The following is a 15433-nucleotide window of genomic DNA, read 5'->3' as shown; positions in this document are numbered from 1 at the left end:
AATGAGTGGATAAAGAAACTGTGGTATAAATATATGACAGAATACTACTCAGCCATAAAAAGGAATGAATTAATGGCATTTGCAGCGACCTGAATGAGATAGGAGACTATTATTCTAGGTGAAGTAACTCAGGAATGGAAAACCAAATATCATATGTTCTCACTCATAAGTGGGAGCTAAGCTATGAAAATGCAAAGGCATAAGAATGACATGATAGAATTTGGGGACTCGGGGAAAGGGTGGGAAGAGGGTAAGGGATAAAAGACTACAAATTGGGTTCAGTGTATACTGCTTGGGTGATGGGTAGACCAAAATCTCACAAATCACCACTAAAGAACTTACCTGTGAAACCAAATACTACCTGTTCCCCAAAAACCTATGGAAATAAAAAATATTTTAAGTTTGTTGCATAAGTTAAAGGAAACAACAGAGAATATAGTGGTATTTGAAGTAAATGTTGAGTATATACTGACTGACTGTGGTTTGTTCATTCAGCAGACATTTACTGAATATGTGCTTGGCAGTATGCTAGCCCTCTTCTGCCTCTTTCTAGTTCTGTGTCTCGAGGCAAAGTATTTAAGCTGTCTAATCTTTAGTATCATTTGGGAAAAAGAATATTGCCAGATAAGATATGAAATACATGACATGCACTATCCAATTTAGCCCTCACCAAACTTGTCCAAGGACACAGAACTAATCAGTCAATAGTAGTGGCAGAGCCAGGTTTCTGATTCATATTTTTCTGATTACAGAGCCTAAGATCTGATCCTCTGCAAGTATGTTCTCTTGCTTTTTACAAGAATTAAAGCAATACATCTTAAATACCTAGTATAGCATGTAGTAAACCAATTGTAGGAGATACACTCATTGGAACCCCTGTTACTACACACAGCACTTTGCAGTGCACAGCACTTTGCAGTGACTCCATTTATGACTCAGGAGTGCTGTGAAGATATTAGTTCAAATTATTGTATGAAATAAGTAGGACTTAATTTACATTAGAATATGAATGAATGATAAAATATGTTCATCTTCGGTGACGGTCAAGCATAATCTGAGGACTGAGATACTGCTGAGAGGAAGAATACAGGTAATACTTAAGTTGAAAACATCTGTCAAAGCAGAGAGCCCAGAGAAGATGGCTATAGTATCCCACTGATGGGAAGTATAGGACCTTTCACCTTAGGTGGGATCCTGTAATCCGGGTTTCTGATAATTGCTTCTCATTTCACAGTTACACCCAACTGGATATAATAAAAGCTTCAAGATGGAAGATTCAGTATTGTAAAGATGTTGACCTATAGATTCTATGTAATCTCAATTAAAAAAAAATCTCAGCAGGTTCTTTTTTCCAAAAATCAAAAAGCCGATTTTAAAATTCCTAAGAAACTGGAAAAGGTCAAGAATACCTAAGGCAGTCTTAAAAAACAAAGTTGAAGGATTTATACTGTGAGACATCAGGACCTATTCTAAGGTATAGTAATGAAGACGAGATAGTATTGGTGCATGGATAGAAAAACTGACCCATGGAACAGAACAGAACAGAACAGAAAGTCTAGAAAAACTCCACACATATAGGGTCACTTGATTCATTAGAAAAGTGACACTAGAGTGCAGTGGGAAACATGATAAGCCAACAATATAATAGGACTCTGGATACTGCTTAACAAAGGACAGCATATCACTTAATGGTGAAACATGCTGGAAGCATTCTCCCTAAAGTTAAGAGTAAGAAGGTTGCTCACTGTCACCATTACTATTTATCATTGTATTAAGAGGTGGGGGCTGGGAATAAGGCAAGTTAAAATGCTTCCCTGTTTACCAAGATTTAGCTGTTTTTCTCAAATAAAGGCACCTCAGATTATTTCAAGCTTTTAGTTACTTTCTAGAGTTCTGAAAAAGTTGACTGACCATTTTTGCCTGTGTTCTCATTGCTTTTATAGAGAAGCCAGTATTTGGAGATGTTTACCCTGCTGTTTTGGTCCGTTGTCCACTTTACTTGATATTGGGATATATCAAGAGACCACTATACCTTGAGTGTAAAATACAGGTATATTCCTTCCTGCCATCATCGTGTAGCAATAACGCTACTTCCTCCTGATGATTGGATTCATTTACCCCAACTAACATGGTGACTCTTCCTTGCCTGCTGGTCTCCTAGCACAAGGACCCTGAACTGGGAAACCTCAGCAAGTTAAAGTTTAAAGGATCTATTATTGTGTCTCTTGATGAAAAGGTTCCTCTCTTGGGAATCAGGACTTCTAGATTCACAAAGTTGCGGGGATGAGAAGTCCAAACTCCCCACATGGGTCACTGGGAGTGAGAGTATGTGGTTATATTAATTTCCTATCACTGCTATGACACTATGAACTTAGTGGTTTCAAACAACACAAATTTATTTTCTTACAGTTCTGGAAGCCTAAAATCAAGATATCAACAGGACTGTTTTTCCTGAAGTCTTCAAGAAAAAGTCTGTTTCCTTGCCTTTTTCAACTTCTAGAGGCTACCTACATTTCTTGGCTCATGGCCCCTTACTCATATCACCCCATCCTCCTGCTTAAGTCGTTGCATCTACTAAGCAAATCTGCCTCTCTCTTGTAAGAATCTTTATGATTATATTGGGCCTATTGGATAGTCCAGGATAATCTCTGTATCTTGAGGTCATTAACTTAGTCATATCCACAAAGTCTCTTTTATCTTGAAGGTAAAATATTCATAGAATCCAGGTATTAGGATCTGAACATATTTGGGGGCCATTATTCAGCCTACTACACAGTAGGAATTCTATTTATATCCTTTCATTCCCAAACATGCATGTTATGTATATATGAGACACAGCACCATAAAATGAGTGTTGATTTAGAGTATATACTGTACCCTGGTGGACAAGGTCATTCCATTTTCACAGGCTATTATCTTCAAGCTTTTGCTTCAGTTTCACCTTCAAAAGGGTTTTCCATCATTCCATCAGACCAGCATTTTCTCGGTTATATAGTATGTGATAGGACTAGTGGATCTCATGGTTATGTACCTGCTGATAGACCTCCTTTGCTGTAAAGTGGGTCCCTAAATCAAAGGCAATATTACACAGGATACATGTTGATGGATCAAATACCTGTAAACCTGTGAATAGTAGAGCTGGCCAACAACTTATAGGCAAGGAAGTCAAACTCATACATGCAGATGGGCAGTTTCTAGTCAAGGAGAATCACTGCCCATTCTAGGATGGAAGGAATCCAACATAAATCAACTTGCTGCCCAAGTAGCTGTTTGGTATCCTTGAGGGTTGGTGCTGTATCAGGAACTTGGTGTTTAACACTGGGGAGTGGCTATTTTGTTGTTGTTGTTGTTGTTTGGTTTGGTTTGAGACGGAGTTTCACTGGTTGCCCAGGCTGGAGTGCAGTGGCGCCATCTCGGCTCACTGCAACCTCTGCCTCCTGGGTTCAAGGGATTCTCCTGCCTCAGCCTCGTGAGTAGCTGGGATTACAGGCATGCGCCACCACGGCCAGCTAATCTTGTATTTTTAGTAGAGACGGGGTTTCTCCATGTTGGTCAGGCTGGTCTCAAACTCCAGACCTCAGGTGATCCGCCCACCTCAGCCTCCCAAAGTGCTGGGATTACAGACAGGAGCCACCGCGCCCAGCCTGGGGAGTGGCTATTGGATAAGTGGAGGCTATCTATTGGCTTCTTGCTCACTTGCATTCCTGCAAGATGACTACTTTGTCATAAGCCCCCTGTGCCATTCCTGGGGGCGGAGGGAGGGGGCGGTGGAGCCGATGGCTGTAGCTGCTGAAGTTTACTGGCTAAATCTGTCTACTTGGTTATTTAATGCTGCTTACATGTTGGATTGTCTCTGGCAGATAAAGATTGTGTTATACAATACAAAAAGCCCTCCTTATGTGCCATATCTCATATATTTCTCCTCTGCTTCTCCAGACTTCTTGTCCCTGATATACCAGTCTTATTCCAGACCCCTGATCAACTAGCCAACTTATTTGCCATGAAAATATGTTCTTACTTCAAGACACTTTCTTTCCACACAAAGTTGATGACCAGGAATACTGCCCCACATTATGCCTTTTGGGAGGGTTCTCCTCACTGCTGTCTTTTAAGGCCAGTCCTGTGTGGGGCTGTAGGGCAGTAGCAGTCCATTTTTGTTTTGAACCTATATTCCAAGAAACCTCAGTGAATTCAGCTCAGGCTTTTTTGTCCTCCATAAGCTAGACATGAGAGCCTCCCAAGTGTCCGTAATTGTGAGCTGAGGAAGGGACATTGGTAAAGAATCAGATATGACATGGGAGCCTGACCACCTGCCTTTGCCCAGCTCATGATGGGCCTCTCTGGCTACATGGTCACTTGATGTCCATAATCAGTTCTTACCAAGGCACATTAGCATGGATAGAGTTGTTTTTGGGATTTTGCACTGCAGATGGCCCAGCCTTGCCACAGAATGCCAGGAGTCGACCTTGTGATTCTCCCATTGGAGCTTGCCTTCAACTTTCATGGCTTCTTATCACATTTACTCTTGTCCCATAGAATATCCTGAATTGGTCCATGCAACAGGGCTAAATACACCATACCTGCTAGAGAACTTTTACATGCTATGGATCCCACTGAAAACTGGCAGATTTCTATCTCACCCAGTTTACGAGTCAGAACAGTACTGCCAACTTCTGAATTCCCACAGAAGCCTACACAGCTTGGTGTGCTTCCCTGGTGGCTGAATAATTTTGGTGAAATGAGTGGGTGAGATGCAATAATTTGTCCTTTACTGTGAAGGGGATATCTTGGCATTCAAGCAGCCTACTGGGCCCTAAAAGTTTCACGGAGGTAACAGCTTGAGGGTCTTAAGGATTATTTCCCATCCTCCAGTGTACAGTATGCTAGCTGCTTATTATTCACCTTACCCAGCTAGCATGATGTCATCAATGTGGTAGGTCATTGTGACATTATGTGGGATGTTCAGATGGTCTAGATCTCTTTGGATTATGACGCAGTGTGGAAGAGTTAACATAACCCTAAGCCAATACTATAAATGGGTACTGCTGTCCTATATAAACACAAACTTAATTCTTGTCCAGCACTCTCAGGACCCAGTTCCATACACATGCTCATGGTTCCTGTTGGTACATGTTGGTTAGATCCTGCATCTCTTTGGTCATATAAGCCCATGTGGAATTGAAAGTAGACACACAGAATGAGGGCAAAACACCTGCAGAACAGCTGCTTCATCATGGTGGGCTTTTTTCATATTAGGTTTTGTTACCTTTGAGTTTTTAAATTATGTGTAAAGCTTCGATTAAAAAAATAAAAATTATTAAAAAGAAACTGAGACAGTCTGTCTATCCACCTATCTCTATTTACCCAGTGCTGTTGTTGTGTTACATAAAATTCAATTTTAGCTTCATTCATATTCATGCAATATTTTCGTTTACCCTTGATTCGACCTTGACCTTTAAAAAGCCAAAAAGACAAATACCTATTCTGACACTGGTTCTGATCTCTCTGAAATTCTGTGTGACCAATGGTCAAGTAACCTTGCAGGTTATTTATCATGTCTAATCTGAAAAAAGTCATTGTATTTACTAGTATTTTAATATTCACCTTATAGGTAAGCATTCTAAACATGATTGTGGCAAGAAATTCTTATATGCTTTACATGTTGAAATTCTGTGTCAAATGAAGTACATATGTATATTATTGCAAGAGTGAATTTCTTCAGTAATGATTGTGACAGCTAGTAAATTTAAGTAGAAAGTAATTATAAACTTCCAAATACTTTTTTTAAATGGGCAAAATATATGAAACAATGGCCCTGAAGGCATTGGACATAGGCAATGAAGGACAGTAATCCATGAGAGATGGAATGCAAACAAGGTGAGCAATACAATTGCTCCAACTTGCTGCCTGAAGAAAGGCTTTGGCATGGGGAGAGGGAACCCAGAAGACTCTGTGAGGTGAGGATATATAAGTGGGAGTCCTGAGAGCCCAAGGCAACTAGAGTTCACAGGGTAGAATACTAGAGAGGACAGAGTGACACAGAGAGAACTCCAGAGATCTGCTGACCATTCTCCTAAAGTATTAAGCTAAATAATGATTAGTACATGCATGACAGGAAATAACCAAAGGCTTGGCAAAGAACCATCAAAAAGGATTAAAGAAAACAATACTCAAAGCTCACACAGGATGGTGAATGATTCCTGATCCCGTCAGCAAGAGTGGAAAAGATCCTAATTCACAAGGCACCAGTTAGAGTACTAAGAAAGGTCTTGCTTCAATAGCGGGAAAAATTAACCCTCGACTAAATGCTCTAGAATAACCTAACAAAGCTCAAAAGCAAGACCCAAAAACATTCAAACTGTGTCCAAATAACTTAATCATACTCCAGAAGAAAGTTCAAACTATTTTAGGGATATGAAAATAATCTACAAAGTAAAATTCACAATGGCTGGCATCCAATCAAAAATTACCAGGCATGCAACAGAAAAATACAACCCATAATAAGAAAAATAAAACATTCTGGGCTAGGTGCAGTGGCTCACACCTGTAATCCCAGCACTTTGGGAGGCCAAGGTAGGTGGATGACCTGAGGTCAGGAGTTCGAGACCAGCCTGGCCAACATGGCGAAACCCCGTCTCTACTAAAAATACAAAAATTAGCAGGGAGTGGTGGTGCTCACCTGTAGTCCCAGCTATTCAGGAGGCTAAGGCAGGAGAATTGCTTGAACCCAGGAGGCAGAGGTTGCAGTGAGATCGTGCCAATGCACTCCAGCCTGGGCAACAGAGCAAGACTCCATCTCAAAACAAACAAAAAATAAAACATTCTGTCAAAACTGACTCAGAAATTACAGATGATGAAGATTATTAGACAAGGACATTAAAACAGTTATTATAATTATATTCCATATATTCAAGAAACCAGAGGAAAGACTGAAGATATTACAGACAATGAAGGTATAAAAAGACCCATATCAAACTTCTAGAGATGAAAACTCCAATGTCTGAGATGAAAAATATGTTAGATGAGATTAATGGCAGATTAGATATTGCAGAAAGAAAGATTAGTGAACTTGAAGACGCAGCAGTAGAACCTCCCTGAAACAGAGAGAAAAAAGAATAAAATGAGACACACACCTCCTACCAAAATAAATAGAGCATCAGTGAAGGGTGGGACAACTTCAGGCAGCCAAATGCATGTGTATAATTGCAGTCCTTGAAGGAGAAGAGTGGGGAGCAAAAAATGGTGGTGGTCTAGTCCAAAGTAAGTAGAAAAAAAAGAAATAGAGCAGAAATCAAAAGGTGGGCCGGGCACGGTGGCTCATGGCTGTAATCCCAGCACTCTGGGAGGCAGAGGAGAGTGGATCACGAGGTCAGGAGTTCAAGACCAGCCTAGCCAAGATGGTGAAACCCCGTCTCTACTAAAAATACAAAAAATTAGCTGGGCTTGGGGGTGGGTACCTGTAATTCCAGCTACTCGGGAGGCTGAGGCAGGAGAATCGCTTGAACCCAGGAAGCGGAGGTTGCAGTGAGCCGAGATCACGCCACTGTACTCCAGCCTGGGCGACAGAACAAGACTCCATCTCAAAAAGAAAAAAAAAAAAGAACGAAAAAGTAGAAATACAATAGAGAAAAATCAATGAAACCAAAAGCTAATTCTTTGAGAAGCTAAGTTTGATAAAGCTCTAGGCCGACTGATCAGGAAAAGAGAGGACAAATTATCAGTATCAGTAATGAGAGGTGATAACACTACAGATTTTACAGTTGTTAAAAGGAATATTTTGAACACTTTGTATAGTATGTTTGGCAAATTAGATAAAACAGGAAAATTCCCTGAAGATGCAAACTACTAAAGCTCAGCCAAGAAATAGATACCCTAAAAAACTCTTAGAGAAACTGAATTTGTAGTTACAAATCTTCCCATAAAGAAAAAAATCCAGGTCCAAATAGCTTCATTGGGGATTTCTAACAAACATTAAGGAAGTAATAATAATTGTACATAAACTTTTCCAGAAAATGGAAGAATACATCCCAACTGAGTCAACTAATTCTATGAGCCAGCATTTTTCCCATGAATGTAAACGAAAAATTTATTGACTATGAATTATGTATACAAAGCCAACTGCTTGTACAATCCCATGTCACCACAGTTGTTGGAAATGAGGGTGGGCAGATGAAGGAATATTAGGGGTTAGTGTATGTGTTGAGTATATTTTTAAATGTTTTAGAATACTAGGATTTTGATAAACTGAATTTGCAAGACATCACATATTTAACCATGTCACATTTTTGCTTAGACCCTTCAATGACATCCCATTGCTGTTGGGATGGTGTTCTTAATATAGCCTACATTGCCCCCTGCCTGATCTGACCATCACTTAACTCTGCAGCCTAATTAACATTCCTTCACCCCTTACTCTTTCCTCTCCATCCACCCTACCCTTCATTTTAGCCCCTCAAATTCCTCCACATGGCACTTGCACACACTGTCAGAGCCTGGAAAGCTGTTCCCCATTTTAGCCACTCATTAATTCCTACTCACCATTCAGCTCACAGCTAAGTCATCAAATTCTCAGGGAAGACTGCCCTGACCTTTCTGACCAGGCCAACCCGTCATAGGTTCCAATTGCACCCCGAGAACCTCTCCTCACAGCATTTACTAGAATGCAAGTTGTTATATGAAATGTTGTAAGTGGTGTGTGATTATTGGATAAATGCCTATCCCTCTCATTAGAGTATAAGGTCCATGGAGTCTGGGATTGAGTCTTGTTTTGTTGGCTATTTTACTCCCAGTGGTTGCCACAGTGTCTGGCACATGATTGGGGCCCAAAAACATTTATGAAAGGGCAAGAAGAGAGAGAAGGGAAAAGAGACAAAACAACACTCCAGCCTGTGGTCTAGTAACTAAGCTTCTGTGCTTTTATGGCTACAGCCTGAGTTAGATTCCTGTTCAGGGAACGAATCCCATTATTGAGTATCTATCACTTTGATTAAAAAAAAAAAAAAGACCAAAGGCAGTCCTTGGAGTCATGGATAAATTAATTTCAAGGCTGAATGAAGTTTTTATTTCACTGGATGGAAGCATTAACCGATGAAACACCTGAAAAAAAGAACTGATTTCAAGATGCCCTGTTTTGGGTGGTATGAGCTCTGTGAGCATTCCCACTCAGTTTTTATTTACTCACTTCTATTATATATGTCTAATTTATTTGGTTAATCTAGTACTCAGAATATCAGGTAGAAATATTTCTTGCCTGTAAGTTATAAAAAAATTCGCACAGTGACTTAAATAGACTTGGGGGTGGGATTGCAGGTTATTTTATTTATTTATTTTTTCACATGACAAGTGCAGAGATAGACATTTCAGGGCTGTGTAGCTGATCAAAGATCCCCTTAAGAAATCAGTCCTACAATGCTGCTCTGCCAGTCTTAGCATGCTTGGAGAGATGGCTGCTACATCTCCAGGGTCAGAGACCCAAAGCCCTCCCCGGGGACCTCTGCCTGCAGCTCCTTGCCAGAACTGGTTCACATGGTCACTATCTGTGCAAGAGAGGCTGGGAAATTTAGTACTTGAGTTTTCCAGCTTCTCCTTTTTAAGAGAAAGGGGAATTGGGATGGTTACTGTGAGTCAATTCTGGGCCCCAGTGAAAAGGTTCTTGGGAACAACTTGGAGAATCTGGAGAAGGGCCTACAGGAAACACACAATGGTAACTGTAAGATTCAAAAGAAAGTTTCAATGAGACAAATAGCTTATCTTGGAGAAGAGGTTAAGGGGCCCTCACTTCCTCTGCCTTTACATAGTTGATTCTATTCAAAATTCAGCTCTAGGACAGGCACCATGGCTCATGCCTGTGATCCCAGCACTTTGGGAGGCTGAGGTTAGAGGATCACTTGAGCCCTAGAGTTCGAGCCAGCCTGGGCAACATAGTGAGACCCTCTATCTATAAAAAAAAATTAAAAATTATGGGTGGGCACAGTGGCTCACACCTGTATTCCCAGCACTTTGGGAGGCTGAGGTGGGTGGATCTCTTGAGGTCAGGAGTTCAAGACCAGCCTGGCCAACATGGTGAAACCCTGTCTCCACTAAAAACAAAAATTGGCTAGGCATGGTGGTGCACACCTGTAATCCCAGCTACTCAGGAGGGTGAGGCAGGAGAATCACTTGAACTTGGGGGGGTGGGTGTGGGGGAGGTTGCTACTCAGGAGGCTGGGGCAGGAGGATTGCAGCTCAGGAGGTCAAAGCTGCAAGTAAGTCTTTTTTGTTTGTTTGTTTGTTTGGTGGGGGACAGAGTCTCACTCTGTCACCCAGGCTACAATGCAGTGGTGTGATCTCCGCTTACTGCAACCTCCGCCTCCCGGGTTCAAGCGATTCTCCTGCCTCAGCCTCCTGAGTAGCTGGGATTACAGGTGTTTGCCACCATGTCTCACTAATTTTCGTTTTTTTTTTTTTTTTTTTTGGGACGGATTCTCGCTCTGTCATCCAGGCTGGAGTGCAGTGGCGTGATACTGGCTCACTGCAATCTCTGCCTCCCGGGTTCAAGCGATTCTCTTGCTGCAGCCTCCCGAGTAGCTGGGACTACAGGTGCCCACCACCACCCCTGGCTAATTTTTGTATTTTTAGTAGAGATGGGGTTTCACCATCTTGGCCAGGCTGGTCTGGAACTCCTGACCTTATGATCCACCCGCCTCAGCCTCCCAAAGTGCTGGGATTACAGGCATGAGCCACTGCACCTGGCCAATTTTTGTACTTTTATTAGAGACAGGATTTCACCATGTTGCCCAGGCTGGTCTCGAACTGCTGACCTCAGGTGATTTGCCCACCTCAGCCTCCCAAAGTTTACAGGCGTGAGCTGGGATTACAGGTGTGAGCCACTGCACCCAGCCTGCAGTGAACCTTGATTGCGCCACTGCATTCCAGCCTGGGCAACAAAGCAAGACCCTAAAAATAATAAAATGCAGCTCTGGTGTTCCTTCCTGTAGGAAGTGTTTCCAAGTTCTTTGCTTTTTTTTTTTTTAACAGCTTTATTGAGATATAATTCACATACTATAAAATTCACCCTTTTAGTATATATGTTGCTGAAGCAAGTAGGGAAATTCACCCTTTAAAAATATACAATTAAATGGCTGGTTCATATATTATAGAGTTGTGCAATCATCACCACCATCTATTTTCAGAACATTTTCATCTTCCCACAAAATAAACCCAGTACCTATTAGCAATCATTCTCCATTCTCCACTCCCCCCAGCACCTGGGAACTTACTTTCTGTTTCTATAGATTTGCCTATTCTGGCCATTTCATATAAATGGGACCATACAATAAATGACCTTTTGCAACTGGATTCTTTCACTCAGCATAATGTTTTCAAGGTTCATCCAGAAACCATGTATCAGTACTGCATTCCTTTTTACAGATTCCATTGTATATATATGACATTTTGTTTAACCATTCATCAGTTGATGGACTTTGGGTTGTTTCCACATTTTGTCTATGAATAATGCTGCTACAAATATTCAAGCACAAACCTTTGTGTGGACATATGTTTGCATTCTCTTGGGTATATATACCTCTATCACATATGTCTTATTTATTTGGTTAATTCACTGCTGGGTAATATGCTAACCCTATGTTCAACATTTTAAGGAACTGCCACAACTGTTTCCCAAGTGAACAGGGTTGGATCTTTATTTTAAACATTTTAAATGCTTGTAATCATTTTAAATAATAGTTGAGTTTGAAAATGACTACTTTTACAGCTTGTGCAACATAAAGTGGCTGTACCCTGAGGCTGTTCAGAATGATATATATTGGATTTTGTCACATGTATGCCCAGGGTAGGAGAAAATGAAATTTAAATTCTATTTGTTTCTTACTATTTTTAATTTCTGTTCGTGTACGGTTTTTTTGTTTTTGAGACAGAGTCTTGCTCTGTTGCCCAGGCTGGAGTGCAGTGGCACAATCTCGGCTTACTGCAACCTCCACTTCCTGAGTTCAAGAGATTCTCCTGCCTCAGCCTCCCAAGTAGCTGGAATTATAGAAGCCCACCACCACACCTGGCTTATTTTTGTATTTCTAGTAGAGACAGGGTTTTGCCATGTTGGACAGGCTAGTCTCAAACTCCTGACCTCAGGTGATCCACCTGCCACAGCCTCCCAAAGTGCTGGGATCACAGGCATAAGCCACCGCACCTGGCCTATTTGTGTATTTCAAAGGCACATATTGTACTCATATATTACTGCACTCATATAATTTTTTAAATTACAAAGTTAATAAAGCAGCTCAAGTTTGAGGGGGTTTTAAAAAATTACTATTTTTTAAAAATCACAATATCTCTATCAAGTGGCTGCATTGACTGGCAACTAATACTGAAGCTTGCGTGGGAAGCCTTTAGAGCTTATATAAATTGCTGGACTGAGATGACAAGGACCCCATGAGCCTCCTGAACCCTTCAGTCTTTTTTCATTGGTTCCATAAGATGCCTCTTCCCAACCAGGACAATCCAGCAAGTCCTCAAAGAAAACCGAAATGTAAATGAACATGCTTAAGTAGAGAAAAAGCTTAAGGGAGGCTTCTGTTCTTCCATCCACACAACTCCTGCTCATTCTTTAACACTCCCTTAGGCATCCCTGCTCCTACCTTCCTAGTCACCCTGTTCAATCCTCAACCCACATCCTCAAATGAGGGTGGCTGCCTCTCCTATGTGTGCCCATAAAAACCCTTATTTCTATCTAAGCACTCAGTAAACAGCACTGACATTGTTTTCTCTGTATCTGTGTCACCAGATAGTGATCCCATTGCGGCCGGACTCAGTTTTATTCATCTCTATGTCACTGGCTCCAAGCACAGTGCTTAATGGAGAGAGTACACAGTATCTCCTAATTAATCAGTGAATGGCTTTTCAAAATAATGACATTCTGCCTCAAGTAGGCCAGACATACAGCAACCCCTCACAGCCAAATTGGAAAGTAGTGGTTCATCATATACAAAGAATGACTGATAGAATGAAGTGTGAAAGGAAAATAAAATGTCAGACCCCAGGCTGGGCGCAGTGGCTCACACCTGTAATCCTAGCACTTTGGGAGGCTGAGGTGGGTGGATCACCTGAGGTCGGGAGTTCGAGACCAGCCTGACCATGGAGAAACCCTGTCTGTACTAAAAATACAAAAATTAGCCGGGCGTGGTGGCACATGCCTACAATCCCAGCTACTCGGGAGGCTGAGGCAGGAGAATCGCTTGAACCTGGGAGGCGGAGGTTGTGGTGAGCTGAGATCGTGCCATTGCACTCCAGCCTGGGCAACAAGAGCGAAACTCCATCTCAAACAAACAAACAAACAAACAAAAAAGTCAGACCCCAAACTTACTATGCCAAAGGGAAAAGCGAAGCCTGGAAACTCAGTCATGCAAAAAAACTGCCTTTCCTTTTGCCTAAACACAGCTGCAAGATAGAAGATTACATATCTCCTCAGTTGGCCTCCCTTACCTTGACAATGTAAACAGCTTATCTTCACAGATACAGCACAAAGTCAAGACTAGAAACCATCCCTCTGCCCACCTCAGACATATGCAGATTTACTGAGTCCTGACAAATGCTTAATTGACTGTTCCTCTACACCACTTCACATGTAACATGTGGATTCAGTGAGCACTAATCAAAGCCTCACAAAAATGTGACCACTTAACTCACTACCTACACTCCTTTTTGTTTTTTTCCTCTACCCCTACCCCTCCTACCCTCACTTTCCCCTTTAAATACTGAAGCCCTCAAAATCCTCTTTGGAAAAATGTGTGGGCCACAGATCCTACTGTGACTTGTGTCTTTTTCCCATGTGTGTCCTCAACCTTGGCAAAATTAGCCTCTAAACTGATTGAGACCTGTCTCAGATACTTTCCATTTTACAAAAGTATTCACCACTCAGTGAGTCACGATGATGACAGCTTAACACATATTCATTTAAACCTAAGAACTACCCTATAGGATATGTACAATTGTTAACCCTAATGTACAGATAAGGAAATTAATCTTGAGAGATTCATGACTTGCCTGAGGTCACACAGAAAGTAGAGGAGTCAGGAGTTGAATGAGTGGAATCTAAATTCTAAGAGGCATTTGGGAGGCCAAGGCAGGTGGATCCCTTGATGTCAGGAGTTCAAGACCAGCCTGGCCAACATGGTGAAACCCTCTCTACCAAAAATACAAAAATTAGCCGGGCATGGTGGCAGATGCCTGTAATCCCAGCTACTCAGGAGGCTGAGACAGGAGAATTGCTTGAACCTGGGAGGCGGAGGTTGCAGTGAGCTGAGATCGCTCCACTGCACTCCAGCCTGGGCAACAGAGCGAGACTCCATCTCCAAAAAATAAAAACAAATAAATTATATGAAGGCAGAGCCATGTCAGTCTTACATCACTGCACACACAGGGCCCATATATATATATATTATATATATGAATATATATATGTATATTATATATATGAATATATATGTATAATATATATGAATATATATGTATATTATATATATGAATATATATATGTATAATATATATATGAGAGAGGGAGAGTGCAAGCATGCAGGAGTCCAACAACCGTTGGTCGAATGAGTTCAACTGGCCACACCTGACATCAGCTGTCTATCCAGAGCTTGTGGCAAAAAGGCAAATCCTCAGTCCCCAGACTGACTCTCTGGCTCCTCTTCCTCATTGTTTCTCCTTGTTCCCTTCCCATATTGGCTCAACCTCCAGGTTGGTATCTTTATAGTTTGAGGAGAGCAAGCCATGGACACACAAGTGAGGAAAAACCCACTACGTAAAAGAGGAGATGACTGGCTGGGCATGGTGGCTCATGCCTGTAATCTCAGCACTTTGGGAGGACGAGGCGGGCAGATCACAAGGTCAGGAGATCGAGACAATCCTGGCTAATTCAGTGAAACCCGTCTCTACTAAAAATACAAAAAATTAGCCAGGCGTGGTGACACACGCCTGTAGTCCCAGCTACTTGGGAGGCTCAGGCAGGAGAATCGCTTGAACCCAGGAGGCGGAGGTTTCAGTGAGCCGAGATTGCGCCACTGCACTCCAGCCTGGGCGACAGAGTGAGACTCTATCTCAAAAAAAAAAAAAAAAAAAGGAGGAGATGATTAAGGTAACACAGGAAGACCGCTCTGTGAGATGGGAATGGAAATAAGCAGGCTGTTTGTTTTTGTGGTGGGATCACATGCTGGCTAACATCTCCCTAGGGGATTACTGTGTACAAGACACAGTGCTTTTTTAATCCTACAACAACCCCCATCTTCAACACATCTCTCACTGCTTCCTCTGTTCCAAACTTATCTAATAACAACATACCATTTTCTGAGGATTCAAACTTTTGCATCTGTTATTCTCTTCTACTAGTGCCTGTTTCTACCTGCAACCTACCCATCAAAATCTTACTCAGTTTTCA

This window comes from Pan paniscus, chromosome 7, assembly GCF_029289425.2.
Source record: "Pan paniscus chromosome 7, NHGRI_mPanPan1-v2.0_pri, whole genome shotgun sequence".
Lineage (NCBI taxonomy): Eukaryota > Metazoa > Chordata > Mammalia > Primates > Hominidae > Pan > Pan paniscus.
The sequence above is the reverse complement of the archived record's forward strand: the minus strand, read 5'-3'. Positions refer to the sequence as shown.